The 23814-nt window shown below is 42.5% G+C and overlaps 1 long non-coding RNA gene across 2 annotated transcripts in view; it reads right to left on the bottom strand.

The window, feature by feature from the left end:
- Positions 1–1774: 1774 nt before the first annotated feature.
- The window catches only part of LOC128148191 (uncharacterized), a 47443-nt gene continuing 25403 nt past the window's right edge, over positions 1775–23814 (bottom strand). Inside the window, exon 4 of one of the 2 annotated variants that reach the window (XR_008237207.1) lies at positions 1775–5073. This is a non-coding gene — a long non-coding RNA (uncharacterized LOC128148191). Of the gene's footprint in view, positions 5074–15079; positions 17784–23814 lie in introns of those variants that run through there. The other variant, XR_008237208.1, reaches the window with a different exon arrangement.

Below are 23814 nucleotides of genomic sequence, written 5' to 3'. Positions count from 1 at the left end.
GTAGATGATGTGACAGAAAAGGGAGCTTCCGCTTTTTTGTTGTAATTTGAGAATTACACAGCCCTCTGTGCTTTCCCCTTACAGCCTGCCCTTTGATCTAAGGGACCTTGGTTCAGAGGTTTGCAGGCAATACAGATCTCACATGCAATGAGCGTACAATACAGCAGCTGCATATTCCTGACTCATCACCTTTAAAGCAAATGTAGGCAGCATTAGGATAGATAGAGGTAACTGTGGGAGTTTCCACCACCATGAGCCAGGCGAACACTGTTCTTTATGTGTTATTCCCAAACTCTGCCCCCAGAACCCAGTGGAATAATGTGGATCGCTGTATCCCTCTATGGTTGTACAGAGAGGTAGCACCCATTGACTCTTCCTGCATCTTCTTATGATCCTCATAGTCATCATGCATTGAATCAGATGACATGACGTGACTCATCATAATTTACTTCCCTTCTATGTCTGTTTTTCAACCCTATAAACAACATCTGAGAGTCCCTGTTTGCCATCTTTGTAATATAATAAATAAGACTAAAGTGTGAAACATTTTTAAGAATGGCAAGATGACTATTTTATTTCATGCAACACAGCATGAATTATTTTACCAACTACTTGGTAATCTCATAGATTTGGCCGTAGTTGCACTTGTATAACCTACACACCATGATACCAGAAACATCAAATTCTTTTGCTCTTGCTGCTCTCATTGTGTCATAAAAACATGTGATCACTCAAAATTCCATATGTAGACTGGGCAGACAGCCCTTATAAATGTTATTCTTAGGGGGGAGTTTCATTTTTAGATACTGCATAACATGGTATTTCATGTGCAATTGTCTTCACGTCCATGGGATTTCAGAAGCACTCTGCCTCGCCTTCCATCCACCCATCCTCCAAAGGATTGCCATGTGGCGGGCAATTGAGAAAGTTTCAGCAAATAATTAGGAGTGGCCCTGTGTGCCAGCACTTTTCCTGTATTTTATTTTTTCATTTAGAGAATATTACAGATACACCATCAAGGAATGACACTGTTCATCTGGCATCTTTGGCATAAACAGAAAATGTGAATTAAGGCTTTCTAATAAATGCTATAAAATGGATTTCTTGAGCAGAATAATGTGTTATCTATGGGTAATTTCCCATGAAAGTAGAGACTATATTTCTGATTAGACATGGATATTATCTTTTCCAGTATGTTTCTGTCAATGCACTGATTCAGCAACCGTTTAGACCCCAAGGTCAGGGCTGTTCATAAGTCCCATTGATTTCAAAGTTGAATGTCTGCCCAAGATTAAACACAAAGAGGAATGCTTTCCTAAATCAATTTATTTAAGTCTGTATGTAAGTGCTCTGTTGAATCTGGGACTAAAGTCAGCAACAAATCAGGAAAGATAGTGAGTTTGGGCCAAATATGTGTATTAGTAGCCAAAACGCATATAATGAGACAAGGAACTTCATTGTTATTTGGATTTAAACCAAGATCCCCAAATGTGTAAGCTAACCAGATCTTTAACTTTCATTTCTTTTAGAGCTCTTAGCTTAAATCTAAATGGTGAGACAGCTTACATGTGCCTGTACCCATTGGGGTGGCCCTTGGTTGTCTTCTGCCCTGCACCTGGATCTACTTCCCAGAGAAGTCACAATATCAGCAGGAGGGACAGTGCCTGCCTGAGTTTCTCTTGCTAGGATGGTACAGAAGATATACCTAAACTCCAGAGCTGAGAAGGGCTCTGGACTCCACAAGTTCAGGGTTGAAATCTTTTGTTCTGTGCAGTGTCTTCAAACAGAAGTTTATTTTGAGTTTCTGTATAAAGCAAGTAGAAAGTCATCTTAACAAACACAGGAGATTATGAATTTGACAGAGCACAGTGTAGATCAAAATGGTTTTAATCATTAGCCCCTGTTTTAATTACTGCTTGACACATTATCTCTATTGTCCTTCTACAAGTCTCTCTTTTGAATGAAATATTAAAGGCGAGTCACAGCTGAATATATATGCAGTCTAGAAAGAAAATGGCTTTGAACTATTTGAAATGATTTATTGTCCACATTTCTTTATGAATATTTATTTGCCATAGTGAAAGCAATTCAATAAAGAGGAAACATGAGGACCAGTTAACTGAACATTTGCATACTCTAATGGTTAAAAAAAAGGGAAAGAAAAATAATACAGTGCATTAGAATGGTGTTAATGCTGTGGTTCTCCTATTTCCATAGTTAATTTCAAATATTGCATGTGTGAGAGCAAAAAGCCATGGCCAAGACTTTTAGGAATTCAGATCCTGAAGAGGAGATATATAAATAGCCTACAAATAAGTGCCCCTACCCTTTATAAATTCCCATTCAGAAGGAAATAAACATGTTTGTAGGGGTATTTTCAAGGCCAGGGTGGAGTCTATCATTTTGTTTCCATACTACTTCAGGTAGCTAGCTATGAAAGCTTGCTTTTTGCAACAAGCATACATAATCTAAGTCCTCATCTTGTCAGGACCAGAGATTACTCATTCCCTGACACTCCTCAGAGAAGCAGCAGGTATACATGGCCATGAAAAGGAGATGTGAGCACACTGAGTATTTTGCGGTGTAAAACCTTTAGTATTTAAGCACAACTACATGTACCAAAACCAAGACCACACACACAGCAGAGATGCTGCTTTCCTTCACTCCTCAGTGGAGGAACAGAGATTTTCATGGTATGTGCCCTCATTTCACCCTGCTTGAATTAATTTCATCGAGCAAAAAGCACTATGTGTTAGACTTGGAATGAACTTTGTTCCTCAGAGCTTCTTAGCGATATTCTGATACCCAGTCACAGATGGGGCCTTGACAGATTTTGTACTGATTTTCATGATTCCTTTTTTATTTATATTTTTTTAAGCAGGATTGTCGCTTGAGAATTCAAATGCAAATGGAGATGTTCACAGGCACTGTTTCGTAAGGAAGCTCAGCTGGTTGGTTTTTAGAGCTCATAAGCTGAATAGTGTATTGCACACAGTATTTGGAAAAAGATAAACTTTGATATATAATAGTTCTAGAGAAGGATGGTTACAGTAGTAAAACACAGACTTTGGACAAATACATAAATACTCTATGCCTCAATTTTCATTTCTTTGGAGCAAGAATGATAATAATAATAATAATATTTATTTATAGTAATAATTATCATTATTACCTACCTGAAAGCTAGCTGTGAGGCTAATTTATTAATATTTTCAAATTACTTCATGATCCTCAACTAGAATTTGCCCTGAAAGTACTAAATATTATAATTTGCTCTGTATGCCTATTTCATTTTGCTCTGGACAAAAACACACTTATTGTGTTGCTCTCTTTACATTTGCCTACATACCACATTCTAAAGTTCTAGCTGTTGAGCTTTTCCAGAAGTTAGTAACAGGCACATTTTACATTATTGTATTTTTTGCTTATTTCTCCCTCTTTCGTCATAGCGTTTTACCCCACCTAGATATCATGATACCTGACCTGGGGGTTTGTTACTGCTTGTACAGATACATGAGACCTACACTCGCTATTTATTTCCTTGTCTGAATTTGGAATTGACAATGTAACCACATTGGTTCTCTGAGGTCAGAGCTCTCTTCACGTACCATTTTAAATGTATTGTGAGCAATCGGGGAGTTTCTTTAAGTTACACGTAGTTAGATGCTACCACATACTACATGCCTGATTGTATTTGTAGGTATCTGAAAAGATTTTTTCTTCTGGCAGTTTACCAGGTCCTCCATTTATTGGCAAAAGTGCATCAGTTATTCACAACTGAAGATACCCAGATCCATTTCCTCTGGTTGTTATCTGTCGGATAGCTAGGCTCTAATGTCTAAAATCTACATCTACCAACATAAAAGCCGCAGGATATGACACCAGTATCTTGTGGTTCCAATCAGCCTCCTGGTATTATAGCAGTACTTTTTATTTAACTGTATTTCTACTGAGCTCAGCCTGCTCGAGTCACATGAGCTGTTTTACATATCATCTGCATTGTATATTGTGATAATTGAAAACTCAACACAGCCCGGAGGCAGTGGCACAACAGGATGGGCGTGGGCTGGGGCATAACTCAGAAGAATAAGGCAGGCAGGCAGCAACAAGCAGGGAGAAGCCGGCCCCAGCAGCGTCCCCACCAGTGGCCGAGCTGGGTCAGGTGTCGGGCAGCTGGGTGTCCCGCAGCATGCGGGCAGCTCCGGGAGCAGCGAACACCCAGTGCCGCGGCCGGGGGAAGCGGGACTCGGACGTCACTCCGTTTGCCGTCGTGGGGCCAACGTCTGGGAGCACAGAGCGTAGGCAGGGTCCGAGGCTCACCTGGAAAATCACACGGACAGATCAAAACCAGATTCGTGGCCATGCGCTTCACTGACAGCTCCTGTCCTCTGCACATGCCCAGCCCTTTGCAGGGTGGCTCCTGTTCCTGAAACGTCATCTAAGCCAGCATTAGCAAAGAATGGGCCAGACAATTTTTTCTAGTGTTTCAGAAGTGTAACATATATCAATAAATTTCACTTGCTATTTGAATGCTCGTAATAAGAATTAAAACAAATTACTTAAATTAAATGACTGGAGTAGGGCACAGTATTTCTTCCTATTAGCTTATGTGGAAAGAAAAAAATGCCTGGAGTGTAAAAAGGAGACAAGAAGAAATAATGAGAAAACAAGTTGTGGCATGAAGAAGAGAAATATTTCTTGCCTGTCCTCTTGGCTCTATCTATGAAGATTTCATCCAACAACCTCAGCCAAAACTAGTTAGCGGGTGATTTGTATGTCTGGCTGGTGGAAGGTCCAGTTGTCTCCGGGGGGCTGCCATGCAGGCAGGAGGGTTTTCCAAGAAGCTGACAAGTAGGTCTCTGCAGTGGGAGTCATGAACTTTTCATGTGAGCAGGACACCTGAGCTGATGGGACAGTTTGAAGGAGTTAGATGTAGCCCTACCTTGTAGCAGCAACCCCAGAATTTGCCGATGTTAGATTGTCCCCACAGACTGAAGATCTACAGCTTTCCATGGGTCATTTGGCATTGCGAGGAAGGAAGACGGGCTAGTTCAGGAGACTTAAGCTGGACGGCTGTAACATTGAGACAGGTTGAAACACTCCACTAGTTAGGCTTTCCCTTAAAGGCATGTTTTTATAAACAGATGCCTAAAACCCCCCAGGGGAACAGGTCAGAACAGTTCCTGCCCTCCCTGTAGCTCTGGCCTTTGCTTTGGCTTTGCTCTCCACTCTCTGCCCAAATTCCCCAGCCACAGCAGCTCTGCTCCCCCAGCACCCTGCCCACAGCCGGGGAAAGCCACCGCCGAGACCCCACGAGACTCCCCACACCTCAGCACGGGGCTTCATCCTGCCCCGGGCTCTGTCTGCCCACTGCAGCAGAGACCTGTCCCACCCCTAATCCTCGAGGTCAGCTCCCCAAATGTCAGTGCCTCTGAGGCCTCATTAGGGGAAGCAGAGGTCTGGTGGGTAGGAGTGGGAATCTGGGTTTTGTTCATGTTTTTATTTCCTCACTTTCTGCTAGAAATGCACCCTTCTAGGGCTCTGGTTAGCTGTCTGCATTATGGGTGTGAGCATGTATATTTCCTGCTCGTGACATAGTGTTAATTAATCATTATTTCTAAAGTCCCTTTAAATTCTCAGACAGGGGGATCTATTACTTTCCTCTCACTCTTCTCTTAGTTTTTATTCTTCTGTTTAGTATGAGAGTCACCAGTAGTGAACTGATTATAGGAAACTAATTTACATCATCAGTTCAGTAGTAGGACATACTTCTTAAATCATCTAAGATAAATACTTTTAATTAAGCAAATGTCCTACTCAATTCGCTCTGGACAATCCCATCATAATGGATATTACTTCTGCATGCTAAATCTTAATCTTCACCAACACTGAATGCACGGCGCAAAACCATTATAAAAAAATATAGGCTTACTGTAATATTGGCATTTTAAAGCTGCCAGCTTTTTTGTTCATTTATATGATGACAACAGACCCCTGGCTAACAAATTTTACTACAGATCAGAATTTTTATCAGATATGTCTATGAGATCAAGTCCATGCTAGCATATTATTTGCAGTGTTTATTAAAAAGTTAAATTTGGATTATTATAAACTCTCTTCAGATTCCTTAATAAAAAAAATTAAAGTTAAAATCTAATGAGATTTCCTGGAAGCATTTTAAAAGGTTGCAACAGCAGTAAAGTCAGCAGGCACCACACAGCAAAGGGAAGTATTTACTGATCAGAAGATGAATGCTTCCTCCCCCAGAGTTTAACGGTTTTACAATATATGGATTTTTAGGGGGGGGGGGGGAGAAAGCAAGAATAACTACAAGCCAATGCTTTCCTCATCTAAGACATCATATTTCTTCCTGATCAAAGCCTGCAAATTCTGGTGCAAACTGATTTTTTTGCTCTTGTGACCAAAATCTCCTCTCTTGCCGCCCCTCCCTCCATCTGTTCAGGCTTGGATTTGGAAGTCCCTACCGCAGAGGAAGAAAGCCTGATCCCTATTGCCTCGGTTGTGGTGTTGAAACCCATTAATATTCCTCTGGCAGGTACCCTGACCCTGGTGCCCTTGAACATGCTCAGGGTATTCCTGAGCCTTTGTCCCTGGGAGGATTAACAGAGTTGCCCTGGAGCCAGCCTGAAGGTGTTTTAATAGGTAATACGGGTGGGCTGCACAGCTTACTTCAAGCTTTGCCTCAGGCTGCCCCTGCTCAGCAACGTAGATGCAGCCATTGAAATTAGGGGGTAAAGTATGGCTCCGTGTATGAGTTAGAGTCTGAATCCTCAGAATTTGGGGAAAGCTATCTCCAAAGATCTCCTTCCTCCAGCAGGGCAGGTATTCTGACGGAGGGAACCAGGGTGGGAGACCTGCTTTTCTTCTGCCACTGACTTCTTCTCTGACCTTCCGTCAGTTACGTAAGCTGTCTCTCCCTCTCTCTCTATTTTTCTTTCCTCTCTGGTCTTTCTCATGGCTCTTAAGGTTATAAATTGCCTGAAGAAGAGACCATGGCTCTCTGTATGGTTTTGCTGTGCTTAGCACAAGTAGGTCCCAGTTTCAGCTGGGTCCTGTGGCTATATCATGGTAAAAGTAAATAAATAGATAATAGTAGTAACAATGGTTATTTTTTTGTATGAACAATAGGATCCTAATGGAGGAGAAGCCTCTCCTCTCCTCTGGGGTGTTTTTTATCTGCAAGTGAAGGTCTCTCTTCCCCTACTCAGCTGGAGAAGATACTGCCTTTGTAAATCAGACAAAACTTATCATGTAAAATGGAACACATCTTTGATTATACTGAATACTATCCTGTCTGTAATTTACCCTTGCTGCTGCAAAGGACGCAACATGATTAAGCTAAGAAATGATAGACTGAACATTATGTGTCAGGATGGAAAAAGATATTTCCTATCTAAATAGGAAATAATCATCAAAAACCAGTGAAAATATACAAGAAAATATTTCAACATACAATAAACAAGCCACCCTGCTGTTGCCTTGTATTGTATTGTTGCTCTCCTTGCTCAGATTGCGGCAGATACTTCTCCTGTAGCCTACAATATTCTTTATTCTTAAAAAACTACAAACTGTCATGATTTTGTAATGACGTGGGTATCTTCCCTCCATAAGTGCATATGTTCTGCTGCCTCCTCGGTCTGCCAACTCTGCTGCATTTCCCTGGGTGAGTCCAGATTCTCCCAGTGACATTTCTCAAATTGTAGATCTGTGCAGTGTATTTTCCTGGAGCTGTTAAAAACATTGCTACTTTACTTAATAACAATGTTTAGCAGTACTAGCTATCACTAGTTATTGGGTATATGCCAGGTGCTCCGCACAGGGGGAGAGGGGTCGTTATCCCCATTTTACAGACCGGGAAACCAAGGCGTTGCATTTGGCAGCGATTTCCCCAAAACATGCTGTAGAACGTGCAAACAGGAGAAGGACCAACATCCCTTCAGCTCACATTTTATTGTTTAGCATTTGTTACTGCTTTTTTTTTCCTTTGATATTACCACCTGCAGCACTGTGCCCTCCCAACAGCATTACAGAGAATGATCACAGCAGAGCCAAGTGCTTTTGCGGTAACAAATTCAGATACTGCAGCAAACAATGCAAGTAATTTTCCTAATTTTGGAGTGCGACTTTGCCATGCATGGTGTTTAGTAACTTCTATCGTGTCTCTGATGATTTCTGGGTCTGATGCCAATAACATGATATGTTCCTACCCAAATTAGCATATGATGAAATTTTGTGCTAATATTCAGATGATAAGGTCTGTTTGCTGTTTCCATATAGATGTATCTTTGACAGGAAAAGCAATTCTATAATAAGCCCAGGATGAAAAGCCCATCAATTGAATTGGTACCACATTACCATGGCAACAATATAATGCTAATGAAATTGTGACTGTTGAACCTTGTTTATGGAACGCTACAAAATGGGCTTCATAAAAGGAGAAATCTTGTTGATTAGTAGATGTTTCAAAGCATGATAAAAACCTTATAACCACATGTGCTGTGACTTATTAACCATGTTATCATCCTCATTTAAGATAATACATTGCTGTTTGTAAGAGCAATAGCACTCGCAAAGAAATAAAATTATATAGGAAAATCTGTGCTTCTCCAGGTTTCAATGTGCACCACAGAAAGACTCTCTCGCCTCCATGCCCCAATTCACCAGGTCAATTGGCAAAGGTGCATACCTGGTCATGCAGTTGTTACTGCTTGTTTAATCTCTTCCAGAATCTATAAAATATATTGCTACTGTAGTTGCAGTAACCACCTTTTCTGTAAGACAAATATGGCTTAGTTTGTATCAAAACATTCCACAAAAACATCTCCTTTTAGACAAAGTCCTGCACAGAGAAGGTATGGTAGCAGGAACGTGCTCTCGGCTTCCCCCCTCCTTTCTTCCTCCCCCTTTGGCAGTTTACTGCCATATAGGCTCCCAGTGCAGAGGCAGGGAGTCACTCTCCCAAGAGGGATGGCTATCATTCCTCAGCACAGCGGTCCTTGCTGAAGGCAAGGTCTGATATTATGTCCTGCTTTTAAACAAAAAAATGCTGAGCATTCAGATTTCACGGCCAGTTGTGTCCCTGGACAGCCAACAGGCTTCTGGGGAGTTGCCTCACCTCAAAGCATTCGGGGCTCCAGTGTCAAGTTTTGTAAAGCAGGATCTCATTTTTAGCTAATAGAGAATTTTCCTCATTGTTTTCACCTTAGAAATAAAAAGCGTAGTTCAGCCTGTGAAGTCCATCTCCTATTTTGCCAGGTAAATCAGAACAGAAGAGCAGGTGAACCGGCAAGCAATGAGCTCGGAGAGGCAAGAGGGCTGGGAATGTATGCCTACAAGTTTTTTCTTTAGCAGGCTAATAATACTGTAATATATTCACCACACTAGTATTATCTAGATATTTAGCACAGACAATAGGAGAGAACACTGTTCGTTTTAGTGAAGTCCTGATCTACATGGCACAGAAGTCAGCATGAATCTTCACCACATTAGATTTAATGGGCTTTAAATCAGGGCTTTAAAGGGCTGTTTTTGAAAGCTCCACGTTTCATCCTATTTGGAAAAGGAAGCACTGTCGAACATTTCGTTATGCCCATGGTTTGTGGAAAAGCAATGCACTGAATTTGAGTTGATAGAAATATAATGTAATGTAATTTCACTTAATATATATTTTGCATTGGCTGACAGTTTTATTAAGCAGAACCAATAATCATCATTATTCAGTGTAATAACCATCTCATTAGAAATGGTCTAATTTTCCCTAATTCTAATTTACCTCTCGGACTAAGCTATTCTAAAATTACTGAAGTGCCTACAGTTCAGTTTTGTAAGAATTAAAAGGAAACATAAGTCTTCGGAAAGCTATTACTGACTGATTGCTGCTAAAATTGTGATATGCCAGAGCTTTGTGAGAGAAAGAAGTACAGAAAATTCAGGTTAGGAAATTACTACATCACTTTTATTTTCTTACTGTCTTTGAAGTAACACTTTCTGCACCCATTTTGCACAAACAATAATAAATTGTATGGTTGCCTGCAAGCCTTGCATGTACTCCCCTCTGATAAAGGACCTGACTAAGGATCACACCAAAGAGTGCTGGTAAGGAGGAACTGACAAGCAGAAACATTTCTTAGAGAGACAGAGAAGGCAATGAAGACACCGATCAAGTTTCATTATCCTCCAATGAAAATAGGATGTAAACTGTGACATCCAGGCAGATTTACATATGTCAGGCAAGCAGATGTGAGCAGAAAAATGTAGATGCTAAATCTCACCTAATAGGCTTACTCTGTGGATTATTCTCAATGACCAAGGCTATGTTAACTGTAGTTAACATACAGGATATAAGAAATATGTATTCATAAGTGAATCTGGGGACATTCCCAGCTGTGCTGAATTTAATGCTCTTTGATATATCTTGGAGCATCCTAAAAGTGCTTTGGGTGTCATACACTTCTACAGACATCATAAACAGCACTATGGTATATAGCTTTAGTTCCAAAATTTCAAAGGGCGCTCTGTTTTCTCTAAAAATGTGCTTGAAAAAATTTACATTCAAACAGCACTTGTGCACGCAAACTGCTATAGTTGCTTAGCTACTTGATCTGTTTGTGCCAGTTCTGAAAACACATTTGATCAAAAGAATATTGTTGAAATCACAGAGAGAAGTAACCTCATATGAACAAGGAAGCACTTCGCAGGTTATGTTATAAAATAGACAAATTGTCTAAAGGTTCTGTTTATCATAGGATGTTACTCTATGTAGTTCTGAATCATAAAAAATATCTTTGGGGGGGGGGGGGTAATATTCCCCCCCAAAATAATACAGAAAACCCAGTCTCTTCTGTGGAAGCACTCTGCTTACGAAATCTCTTCTCTGAAATTCTGAGGCTTTTCCAGCTGTAGTATTATTTGCTCAGCTATCAGAACACACAGTACAGCAGCAAAAAGCATTACACTATTATCCCAAGATAATTTGATAGTCTGCAAATGTATTTTCCTGCCTGTGGTTCCAGGCATTATGCTCTCACTTGAAGTAATGATTTGCAGTTATCTTATACAATTCAAGTTAGCCCGTATTGGTTTCACTTTGAACATTTACCTGCACAGTACAAGCACAGCTTATTTGTAGATTGGACAAACTAGACTAGATGGGTGATTTTTACAAGCCGGACTAGATCAGCAGTGCAATGGGATGCCTACCGTAGACAGCTGGCTTCTGGAGGAAGTGGCGCGGTGACTCACTGGTGGCTGTCTCCTGCTTGCGTCAATGATATCACACCCGTACATCAGCATGAGTGTGCTGGAAATGCTGAATTTTAAGTCTGACATAAAACCACAGCTCTGATCTGATGTGGTCGGTAAATACAGCATGGCGCTTTCCAGAAGTACTTACCCTGCTTTTCTCTTTGGACTGCATGGGATGTGAAAACTCACCTTAAATTCCTCTTGCATTTCTGGAGTTTACCATACCATTCCCCCAAATGCTGGAAATCAAGTTGTCCAGTGCTAACTGGGTAGTTGTTTCACCTCCAATGCACCCACACTTCAGGGTGACAACATTCTTTTGTAGAATTTGTGAAGTTAGTGAGTGTGGACACAAGGCTTTGGTTTTGGATGGGCTCAGAGGTCACCTCCCTTACCCTTGTTTGGCAGCCTGTGTTGGGAACAAATTTACACAAGGTGACAACAATTTACTCCTGGCTCTTAACTGGTCGGCAATGGATGCAGTACCCCTTGGTGCTGGCCAGAGGAAAGCCTCATTAGAGAGCACGCTGCTTTCTCCGTCCCCGGTGATACTCCTCTGGGAGCCCGGGGTGAATTCAGAGGAGCCGTGCACTGCTGACATCCATTGAGCTGCCTGCTCTCTGTCGGTGTGAAAATGCTCAGCAACACAAAAGACATAAAACATGATTTACGCTCTCTCATTCTGCTGTCATAAATTCCTGAGTGTCACAGCAGTTCATATTTGATATAGAAAAAAAATGGAAGTCAAGGAGTGATTTGCAAAAGGGCACAGTCCTGGCTTGGCGTGGTCAGCAGCCAGGGCAGGAGCTCCCACCTCTGCCATCCTGCTGCCCCCATCATCAGCTGGAGCAGCCCCCAGCATGTGGGCAAGAGGTCTGGAGATGCCCACGTGACGCAGGTGTGACAGCTACAGTTCAAAAAAGCAATGGGGGACAGTATCTAAATAGTCAGGAATTATTGTGTTGCTGGTTTCTTCTCCCTTATCTGTTCATGGTGTCTTGGATTCTGCTGTGACACTTCAGCCACTTACTTTAAAATAAAAAAAAAAAAAAATTATGTGGATGTTCAAAAACCTACTTCTGTTATGCTAAAAATCTTTAAGTCCTTTATTTTGAGAGAAAAATTAATACTAAACTTGTCTTTCCAGGACACAGTGACGTTTAAGAACAGCAGCACTTCAAAAAAAAAAAAAAAAAAAAGGCAAGAATCCCAGTTTACCATCCTGATGTCAGTTTATGATAACATTTATGACATTAATATAATGGATTATGACCTTTCTTGGCTTGTCTGACTGACAGTTGTTCATATATAACATGGTACTTATCACCTTGGTCCTTCCATAATAATAATCGCTTCAGTTTTCTGAGCTGTGTCATCAAAACATGTACTCATAAGTGTTGATCTCATCTCTGGGAGAGTAGTACCAGGAGCTCCTTTTGAGCTTTGTGTCACCTAAAATCTAGAGTGAAATTGAAGCCCAACTGCAGAAAAATACCCTGTGTCTAACTTTATCCCACAGGCTGCATAATGGCAGCCCTTATGGTTTTAAATGATTTACTGAGGCCTGTCAAAACGGTGTGCTTTTCTGCATGGAAGTTATTGAAGTTCAGAAATGTCATTATTCTGTACAAACCTGAGAGATCTTGAGGAAATACACAATAGTTGGCGTGTTACAATTACTTACTTTGACCTTCTCATTTTTTTTTGCTCTTTAATCTCGGGCTAGACAGAATAAAATATATTTTCTTCAATATTTAAGGTAAAAATTTGCTGTGCAATTTGTACCTGCTTTCCTTGTGCCCATTTTCACTAAACAAGGTGTCAAGATACTCTTTTTAGATTAGCAGTTTCACATATATCATATATAAAAGACGAAAGTGTTTCCAAAAACTGACGATTTAGCAAATACTAATGATGTTTGGATGGATAAGGGGAAGCTCAGAAGACCTGGATTATACACTGAGGTCTGCCACAGTCCTGCTCCACAACCCTGTTGCTTCCCCGTTTGCACTGAGCCTCTCAGGCTGCTCGGTGGCCACCAAGGTGTTCCCTACCGTCCTCTGAGCAAGCGAGCTGGGCTGGGGCCATGGCTGCAACGTGTGAAAGATGTTCACACTGCAGGGTCAGGTCTGGTACAATAAGCCAGTGTGCACAGCAACAGCCCCATTAGTCAACTTTATCCAAACCAACCTGGGAATTGCATCAAACACCTTGCACCAGCACAGCAGGACCATCTTCCCGTGTGCGGAGACGACACCCGCCTCTCCCTGAACATGGCAGGTCGTGGGTACAGCCACAGCACCTGCACAGCAGCACGCCAGTCTTTCCACAGTACAAGGTTTCCTCACGTATGCAACAGAGAACCAGCGTGGCAACAGACACATCCTTCAAATAATAAATATTAAAAAGAAACATTATGTCTTTAGGCCAGCTGAACAATTCCACATGCCCTAGGGCCACACTGAGACAGGACATCCCCACTGAACACAGGGCTGTACTCCCACAGACAGGCCTCTCTCCAGGTGAACACCAAGGCTCTCCGGCCCTCGCTGTTGCCCTGGGGCTACGCACCACTGTCCTTCTGGCACGAACATCCCATCTACAGGAATTTCAGGTTCAAGCAAGAACAAGCCTATAGCACAGCAAGGCAGCACTGGCACATACTGTTGACTGCATTTACATTGATGCCTCTGTCTTCTTTCCAGTATTTTCTCAAGAACATGACATGCTACCTTTTTTTATTTCTATTATTATTTCTTTTTTTTAAATGAACCCGCAAAGTGACAGGGTAGCTGCACGCAAGGTATGGGGTACTGCTGTTCTGTTGGCTGACACAGCAGCACAGAGAGGTGTGCTGGTGCTCAGTTGTCACCTTCTGAAGCTGCCTTCAACATGGTGAATCAAAATGGTTCCTCAGTGACAGATCCTGGGCTGGCTTTTCAGGCTGGGTGCTGATGAGCAGCCGTTTCCATCTCTGGGCCTGGTGAATAGTTTTATTCAGCTGAGAGACAAGTAGTTGGACATTTGTCACTGTTTCTGTGAAAAATGTGGGCATGTTTTCTTGGGCTATCAAATGGGACATATGGGAGCTGGATTCCATCTTTCATTAGATCTTGGAAATTGTGTCCTCCTGAGGCAATTAATTAGCATGATGTTCTTGGCTGCTAATGTTTGCTTTCAGATTTCAGTGGCAACAGACTTGGCAACATAAATTTTGTGAGGATGGTCTAATGGTTTTAGGGTGTTAGCCAAGGCCTCCACGCAGCTTGCTTCAACCCCTCAGCTTTTACAGAGTTCCCTTACGTGTGCAGACGGGTCTCGTGGTTTCTGTCCCTGTCTTAGCTCTCTCTTTGAAAAATAAATATAATAGCACTTTCGTGCTTCACAGGACAGGTGCATTACAGATTGCACCACAACAGAGTCCAGGCAGTACCACTGCAGTCCTCTGCCTCCCTATCTCCGCGATAGAGGATCTATTCCGCAAAGCTTTTCTTTGTTCCTTCCAGTTTAAGGCAAAATCATTTACATTAGAAATTTGTCAGCTGAACACATATCTATTTGTTTACTTTCAGTTTGCCCACTGTAGATATCTGCAGGTTGTACACACCTTTATCTGTAGAAAGGACATCTGTGGAAAAAGACATATTGCCCTATTTAAGTAAGCCATTTGATCTAGGCTCATATACAAGGTATACGCCCCTTAGCTGGTGTCTTCCATGTGTGATCATTTCCAAACTATATCCTTCCTAAACCAGTGTGATGTACAGCAAAACCACACACTTTTAACCTCTGAATACAATCCAGAGATATAATCTAGACTGTTTGCTTTGCTTTTATTACCTCAATTATATTTATAATGTTATATAATTATAACAACTCATGGTTGAAAAACAGTGTTAGTTACAACTACAAAAAATGTCATGCCTCGCTTGAAGGGAGATGCAAGCAAAATATAAAAATATCTATCCGGTACAGTTATACAGTGAATAACACGTCTGCCATGGAGAAGACCATACGCTTTTGTTTGGTATCCACTAAACACTAACATAGGGCTGAATTTTCAAGGGGAGGGGAGAGGAGGAACCTATTTCAGTGCACCGAAATGCTAGTGCCATTTTATAGATGCATTGGTTAGTACTGTTGCAAGTAAGGAGTTGTGCATGTAGGAGCTCACTTAAGTGGCCATTACTGTATGTGACTTGAACTCACAAAAGACATATTACAAAGCTGTTTGAAAGATCTGCTCTTACCCTCCATGTAAAACAAAATCAGTCCACGGTGTTAATTTAGGTAACCTTTGCAGTCACTAATATACAATCACGGACTTTTTAAACAAGTATGAAAGGAATTAGGCGGAAGAAGAAAATGAAAATACTACTAAAGAGTAGCTGCAAAGTTTGATGCTCCTTCCAGATAGCTCGTTCTCATTTAAATAGAATGAGAAAATGCAAAACATTAAATGTAGGATTGTCTATTTTCACTTGATGTAGCTGGGACTTAAACATTCTGGGATTGAACTTTGTTTTCATACCTGCCAGACAAACCTCTATTAATTAAAAGCAACAAAAATACAAGCAGAAAAGCTGAGCAATTGAAGGTGAATTTATCCCATATAACCAAGGTATTCATGCCATGCTTTTTTATACTTTGTGCTACTACCCTTATTAGCCCACGATATCTTAATGCAGTGCTTCTTCAGACTCCCTTATTCCTCCCATCAGTTCAGGCACAGTGATCCATTTCCACATACCTGGCATTCAACCTCCAGCTCTCTGACTTTCAAACCGTGTCTTTCACAGACCACCAGGAAGGATTTTGCAGAACACTAGCTGAAAGACACTTATTGTGCAACTAATAAGGAAGGTTTAAATACCATTAAAATTCTGACTTGTACTTTAAAATGCCATGAAATTCTGAATTAAGGCTCTGCCTTGCATCCCCAGTTGCACAATTGCACCTAAGTACTGCCAGCGGTGTAGTAAGATCACAGGCTGCCTGCAGCAGCTGAAATGTGCCAGCACTTTGGACGGCTACAGCTTTTTGCTCAGGCTCCTGATGGCTTGCTTGGAAGCCTGGTCACCATTAAGGCTAGACAGGAAGGCACTGAGTAAGAAGTTTAAGCTCTGAATTACTCTGATGGTTTTACTTCAGCCTCTCATGTATCCCTGTTCTAGAAGTCATAGCAGATCCATGCTCAACTATTTAGTTTGGGCCTCAAAATTACACTTGCTGTTAAATTTTTGTCAGATGATGAAGGAAAAAGTAAAATGATAAAATGTTCGCTTTTTAAAATATCTGTTTTAAAAACTGGGGAGAAAACATACATAATATTTCAGACTGTTCTTTTGAATCACTGATATGGAACAATTTGGTGAGTAGGTATCATGTTTGTATGGTGGGACCATGGATTTTCAGTTGACACATGGCTGGTGTGATGGAGTCTTAAGATCTGCTGTATGGATGGGAGTCTAAGTTTGAAAATTAAGATCCAAAGAAGCTGCATAAGAAAAATCCTTATGATTAAAAATTGAAGAGCATTGATCTACGTTATTGACCGACAATTGTAAACCTTTCATTTTACAGGAGAGCTGCTTCCTAACTTGTACACAGAAATCTTCAAAACCATTGGCTCTTTTCTTTACATGTTTTAAAAGCATAATTAACTAGATAGGGTATAAATACTGTTTAGATGTTGACCATGGGGCTAGACTAAGCAACACCAGCATAAGAAGAAAAGGCCAGATATTACAGTAGAATTGCTTACAGAGCCAACAGTCAGCCTGGAGGGAGCTGCTCTAATGACAAATGTCCATGCATGATGTAAACCTCTTTTTTGGTGGTGGTGTTGGTGGTGGTTTAGTAACTTCCATTGCAAGTGGGTATTACATTTTTAATTGATTCCTAGCAGCACAGTCTGCATCCTTCACTGATACGTGTCCATTTCACAAGGTTATTGGCTTTCGACACATCTTGTTAGATGTTACCACGAGACAGATTTTTTTTTTGCACAGATTGATGTCTATTGATATTACATTAGTTCATCAAGGTTACAAATCACACTGCATTGCACTACATTTCACATTTGCTGTATCATGACAAGAGGTTTATAATATTCACTCTGGGGTACATAAAGTGCCTGCTACCCATCCCTTGGATAAATAATTTAAGAAATTGTTGGGAAATCATACCTAATTAGTAGGATCGGCACTCAACAAGTGCCCTTTGATTTAAATTGTATTTGTATTTTGATAGGTATTGATTTTATGAGTAGGAGAGATGAATAATACATTTTGCATTTCTCCGCTGTTCACAGCAATAATCTGACAGAAACAATGGAGGAACACTCCTGCGATGGAAGATGCCTCTTTGGGGACCTGCATGCCTTTCCCTACAAAACCCATGGGGCAATTAAAGGCACTCCTAAACTGCGTGGAGTGGCCTTTTCCCTTTTTCTTCCATTGATTTGCTGCATCATCCTGGACAAATCACTCAGCCTCTCGAAGTCTCTCCTTTTCCATCTGTAAAACGGAAACAGAACGGTTCCTCATCAGTCCGCAAACGGCCACGAGACACAGGGAGAAAAGGAACAGCTACATCCGAGTGGGTATTATTCAAGCCCTGCCTGCCATTATCACATGGAGCATGGGGCAAAAAGGGAGCCAGCAAGTGCATCTTTCTGTGGGCACAGGAGCCTTGTGACACATACTAGGACCCACAGTGAAATCATATGCCTCTGAGAGCAGCAAGGCGGAGGTGGGCATCACGCAGCACACTCTAACCCAGCCAGCCTTCTGTCCCTGCTGCCAGCATCAATGTTCTGGTTATTTTGGCTACTTACTTCCCTGGGTGAATTGATAAAACAAGATTCATTTGTTTTTCTTGATTGCTAATCCTTTAGAGTGAGGAGAGTGAACAAGGTGTAGGTTGTACCATGCACATAATCCAGGTAACACATGCAGGCCAGTATCTTCCCACGGCAATAGCCTCTCGGCATGCAGGTACACAAGCCTGCTCGCATGAGTGGCCAGGGTGAGGAACAGAAGCAGGCAAAAATATCACCTCTGAGACTGAAAAAAATCATAATATATATAGGTATTTACAAACACTGGTTTCCAGCACCCCAGCAGCTATAACAAATGCAGACTCTATGAGATAACCATAATTACAGAAAAGCTTTATTTTTTTTTTTCACCCAGTATGCCAGCTCTGATTAGAAAGGAAAACTGTAGGCTCAACTGTGCAACACAATAAACTGTGGCATCAAAGCAAGCATCAAAGTAGCCCCTCGGCTGCTGGCAAACAGTACAGTCATAAGAAAAGAGACAATGAAAATACAATAAGTAGAAATGGCAGGTTTTGCCCCATAATATAAACACCATAGACATTCTTTTAATACAAAGAGAAGCAGGATCAACAGCAACAGTTTTAAATTTGCCAAGTATCATGGGAGGACTATAAAATACATCCTCCCCAAACCAAGCTGAAGGAGCAGAACGAGCCAAGATGTTCTCCTCAGAACAAAGACATCCCTTTTCATAGGTCTCAGACAGTTAGCAGGCTTAACTTTTTTGTTATTTTTATCACCATTTCTGTCTCATTCCAGCTTCAGCAAGATGTGCTAAAATACCTATTAGTGCCTCTTTATGTAGGTGCAGTCCACTGCACCGAAATCACTTTATGGTCTTCAAAAAACAGAAATTATATTTAAGACATTTTATTTGAATATGCACCTTAAAAAAAAAAATACCCTAGCAGACAAGTGGCAGCCAGGACCATGCAAATCTGAAATGGAAGGATTGCTGTCACACGGAGGAGCAGACAATTCGTATGTGTTTGAGTCCTCAGCCTCTCACGGGGGAAGATTCAAATAACACGTGGTGGATTTCTTTGTGATGCTTTCCCTTTTTTTTTTTTTGTTAATATTTTACATTCTTTTACGAGTATTACCTGTACATTTAGGCCTATATTCATATAATCATGAGTGACATGCAACTTCTCTGTCTCCCCTTTCTAGTTCCAGGCAGATTTAGAGAAATTGAGGCCTGGCAACACACAGCTGAGGTGCACAGCAGCACACAGCTGAAAGTGTTAAGAATGGGGCTGCTTGAACATCTGTTTTTTTTTTTTTCCTTTTCTCATTAAAGTTTCATTTGAAGAATTTTTGTGGGAGCCTTAGCCAGTATAACAGCACTCGTCACTTTTAGGTTCCCAAGCAGCAGTGTAATAGCAGCACAGGGGAGAACATGTACCAGATAGACACGGTCTTTCTTCTTATGCCTGCTGTACCCTCCCAGATGCAATAATTCACCCTCTTCAGTATCTTTTCATAAGAGACAAGCAATATTAATTATGCCAAAGTATTTTTTAAGAGCATGAATACTAGAGAAGTTCTTACTTATTTCACAAGATATTCTGCTTTCCAAGTAAAATGCAAAGTGACTGTATTAAGTTTCATTTTAAGGCAATGCCAGACACCTCCTGTGTAACCCATCTAGCAAGTCCGATTCCCAGTGAAGCCAACAAGAGAACCATGTATGCTTTTATGAATGCTGAAATGGTCCATGAATCTCAACTAGTATTGCACCCTCTGTTTTATAAATCTTTTATGTGTTTTCCTTCAATAAATACATATATTTTGCTTTTTGAATCTCGGGGCCCCCTTTTGAGCCGCGTGGCTCTTAGAATCTCAATAGAAAAGTAGCAACATGAAACAAAAAATAAATGCATTTAATGGGGAAAGTCTGTATTTCACCAAGGAAAGTGTGGTTTAAAATAAAACACAGGCTCCTGCAACATCTAAATCCTGCATATTTTCTGCAGAGCATGGCACAGCTATTGACATGCTGTTGGTTTTATATGTCCCAGGATGCATGAATTATTACTGTCATTTGACAATTTATATTCCTAGTTCCATAGCCTATAGCAACACTTACCGTCAGCTGTGGTAGACTATACCAGACCTCTGGCGATGCCTCTTATTGATCAAGCACTGCTCAATGTTTGCCTGCTCAGTAATGCAAAGACATCCTAATTCTCTAAGACAGAAAACCCACAAGTTACTGCGTTTGGGATTTCTAGTCCTTTTAAGAGACTCAAGACATGAAACACAGATTACAGATACCTTCTCCCCCATCAGGAGGCAAACTGATAGTTGTCTTATGACCTTCAGGTACGACAAAAGAAAGTGCATTGCACAGTAATACTGAAGAGAAAAGGTGGCCGGATCCTAACAAATAGTGCTAGTATGCAAACTGGTTGTGAAAGGGACCTCAGGAACGAAAGAAGTGTTCTGCTGAGAGTCAATGCACTTGCAGTGACAGGTTTATTAACTTCTTAAAAAAGGACCTAGCCAAAGTGAGTAATACAGAGATCTCAGTAGCAGAAAAACTATGCCAAAGGTGTTTGTGCTTATGGATTTGAAGGAAAATAAACTACCTCAATGCTTGGATGAAATTCCCTGAATACAGCAAGAGCATGAGTTTATGTAAATAATAAAATAGATATTGCAAATCACAGAGCAGCAGAGAATACCATGACTGTCTGTGAAAAGACCCAGTGCAGCAAAGACAAGTTTGTGGGCTCAGCACATGCACACACACGCACTCCAACACCTGCTTGAGTCAAAGGAAAGGTGACCTACCCTTGGCACGGGACAAATCCTGTCAGGCACCACAGCTCATCGCAGCAGCACACCAGCCTCATCCCCTGCTTTGAAGAGCTGTTTTACACCTGCTCCCTTCCCCAGTCCACACTCCTCCCCTCCCATTGGTGCTGCCTCCTCTGATTTCCCTCTCCCCCTTCCAGGGAGCAGCTATGGCCCCAACAGGCTTCAAAGTGGCCACAGCTTTGCTCCCTGGCACAGCCCTTCAGGTGGAGCAGGTCAGCAGGCAACAGGAAACACAAAGCACAGCAGGGATGGAGTGCTAACGCACAAGCTTTGACCCCTTCCTACAAAAACAGCTTTATTTCACTTTTTTTTTTTTTTTAAAATCTCAAGGTGATAGCTGCAAATAATGCCATTGCCAATGAGACTCATTAGCAGCATTTTTATCTTTATTTGTTACACCTTTATTTTGCAGTTATTTTCTTAAAATATATTCACTTCTTTGCACCAGTGCAGCTGAGCTGGATTGACCTGATGCAAAGACAAGGGGGCCAAACTCTCAGCTGGAGCTGCAGAGCTCCTGAGGAGGGGGGGGCTCAGGGCCAGGGACCTCTCACTGCCCTGCAGCACTGCACACATTGGCACAATCTGGGGGATGAGGGCAGCCGGTGCCCCGAGCGGAGGAGCGCAGGGGCCATGCTGGTGCCCATCACTGTGTGCTGGGGACACCTCCTGAAGGGGTGAAAGCCACCCCTGTACCTGGGGGTGGCGATGGCTGCACCACCAGGGTTTGTTTGTGCGTGCACACTGGTGCGGCCACATCCACCTGCACAGGTCAGTGTGACAGCTACGGGATGCTGCCTGCGGGGGGGTCCTCAGTGCGTCACCCAGGTGGGAAAGTGCTGGGGGTGATGGCTGAGCCCTGCCAGGGATGAGCTCCAGGTCTGCACGCCCTCAGCACAGTCCTCCCGCAGTGGCAAGCGTGCTGTGCAGGGGCAGCCAGGAGCCAGCTCTGCCTCTCACCCACCGGTCCCAGGTGTTTGCCTCAAAGTCGTGACATCAGCCAAGGGAAGTGACCCGCTTAGCTCAGCCAGCCTTAACCACCGGAGAATTTGCACAAGGCCAGCTCAGCTTCTCCCCTTAGCCTCGTGGCTGCCCTTCTTCAGGGTGTAGCCCCCGGGGGAGCATCCTGGTCTTCTGCCCTGGACCTCCAGCCAGGCCATGCTTCACACCTGGGGCACCAGCGCTCACATATTCTCAGGGTTGGTTGCTCAGGGACTGAAATATTCCAGTAACACCCCATCAGCATTTGCTTGGCCAGGGATCAGCTTTAATGTGCTTGTGTGGTAAGCATGCCGCCTGGTGCCCAACAGCACCCTGTCCCAGTGGGTTGCGGCTCCCAATGTGGGGCGAGGTCCTTCCCCTGCTGGGGACCTGCTGGACCCAACTCTCAGGGCGATGCAGATCTTGGATCTGACCCCTGCAGTCCGTGCCTTTGCCGACTGTGGTTTTGCTCCTCACTTTCACTGCAGAGCCAGCAGCTGCAGCACCCTCCTGGTGTGCTCTGCTAGTCATTGGTAAGGGGCTCTTTCCCCAGCTATCGCTTTTCATCCTACAGCTCTGAGTGCAAGAGTGAGCCTGAAGCACGGCAAAGAGTTTTTCTGCTTGCATTGCACCTTTCTCCTCGGTCTCTGCCATTGTCTGATCCTCCTGCTTCCCTCGCCTGCCCCGCCAGTGCTACTCCCACCCGAGGGGCCCCCAGCGTCTTTGTTTCCAGGCTGCATCTCTTGGGAAACATCATCGGGTCATGAACCATTTCCTCCAAACACTGACTGCATCTGCTGCCTTAGCACAATGATAGAGTTGCTTATACGGTCCCAACTTGCTGCAACGAAAAGCCGTGCTCTTTCAATTTATCCGATGAGGTTTTATTATCATTTGAAATACAGTGGCACAGCTCTGCACCCATAACATCTTCAGAGTCACTTAACGGCACAGCTACAGAGCACGATTCCAGTTGAGCTCAGCTGAACACGGAAGGTGACTTCTGTCGCTGGAGCACTTTATCATCGGGGTAACACAGGCTAAGGTAACACAGGGTAAGGCAGGCAGCATTTGACTAGCGAAGCCTCTTTCTTTGACATCCTAAGGGGAGAGCATGGCTGCACACAAGTTAAACCCCTTGCCAGCAAACAAAAATGTTTTGCTTTGCCAAAATATTATAATGGTGATTTTGTTCCTGCCTTTTGAAGGGATGGGATTTAATCAACAGAACCATTCAGCTCCTCAGCCAGCTTGAAGAGAGCTGGTTAATGACAAAGACCACTGGCATTCACACAGTCCCACCGGCCTCCTTGAATGGATAATGCCTCTTTGGTTGACTTCTCTCAGGGAGGAACCAGTTTCCTGCTTAACCCCTGGAAATGGTGGAAGGTGCAAACTCCAGGCTAAAGGCAGCTCTTCTCTGCTTCACAAGGCTCAGCCCACTGACCTCACATTCTTGCGGTCGCATCTGGCAGAGCTGCTGTTCTGGAACACGTAAACCAGCCCCCAAATTCAGGCACCCGGTCACAACAAGGACAGGGAGGGAATTTCTGCTGCAGTTCATCATCACTAGGGTCAGCCAGAGCTGCATGCTGAGCGGGACAGAGAGGCTGCTACGGGCACCGGCAGGACTTGGCATACTCAGAAATGGCACAGATTGCATGGCCAAAAGCAACCTTTGGTTCTTTGTAACACAGTGCAATATGTATATAGTTTCAGAAATATATATACACACACACACACATTTACATACACGCTCAGCTACACATCATACATATGTATGTGTGTATGTATAGGCACACAATGGTAGTCCTAAATTTTCAGTAAAGAAAGAATGCATCGTGGGTGTCTGTGCAAAAAGATCACAACTCTTACAGGTAGTTTATCAACTGAAATGGGAA

The sequence above is a fragment of the Harpia harpyja genome, chromosome 11 (assembly GCF_026419915.1).
Source record: "Harpia harpyja isolate bHarHar1 chromosome 11, bHarHar1 primary haplotype, whole genome shotgun sequence".
Classification (NCBI taxonomy): Eukaryota; Metazoa; Chordata; class Aves; order Accipitriformes; family Accipitridae; genus Harpia; species Harpia harpyja.
The sequence above is the reverse complement of the archived record's forward strand: the minus strand, read 5'-3'. Positions and strand labels throughout refer to the sequence as shown.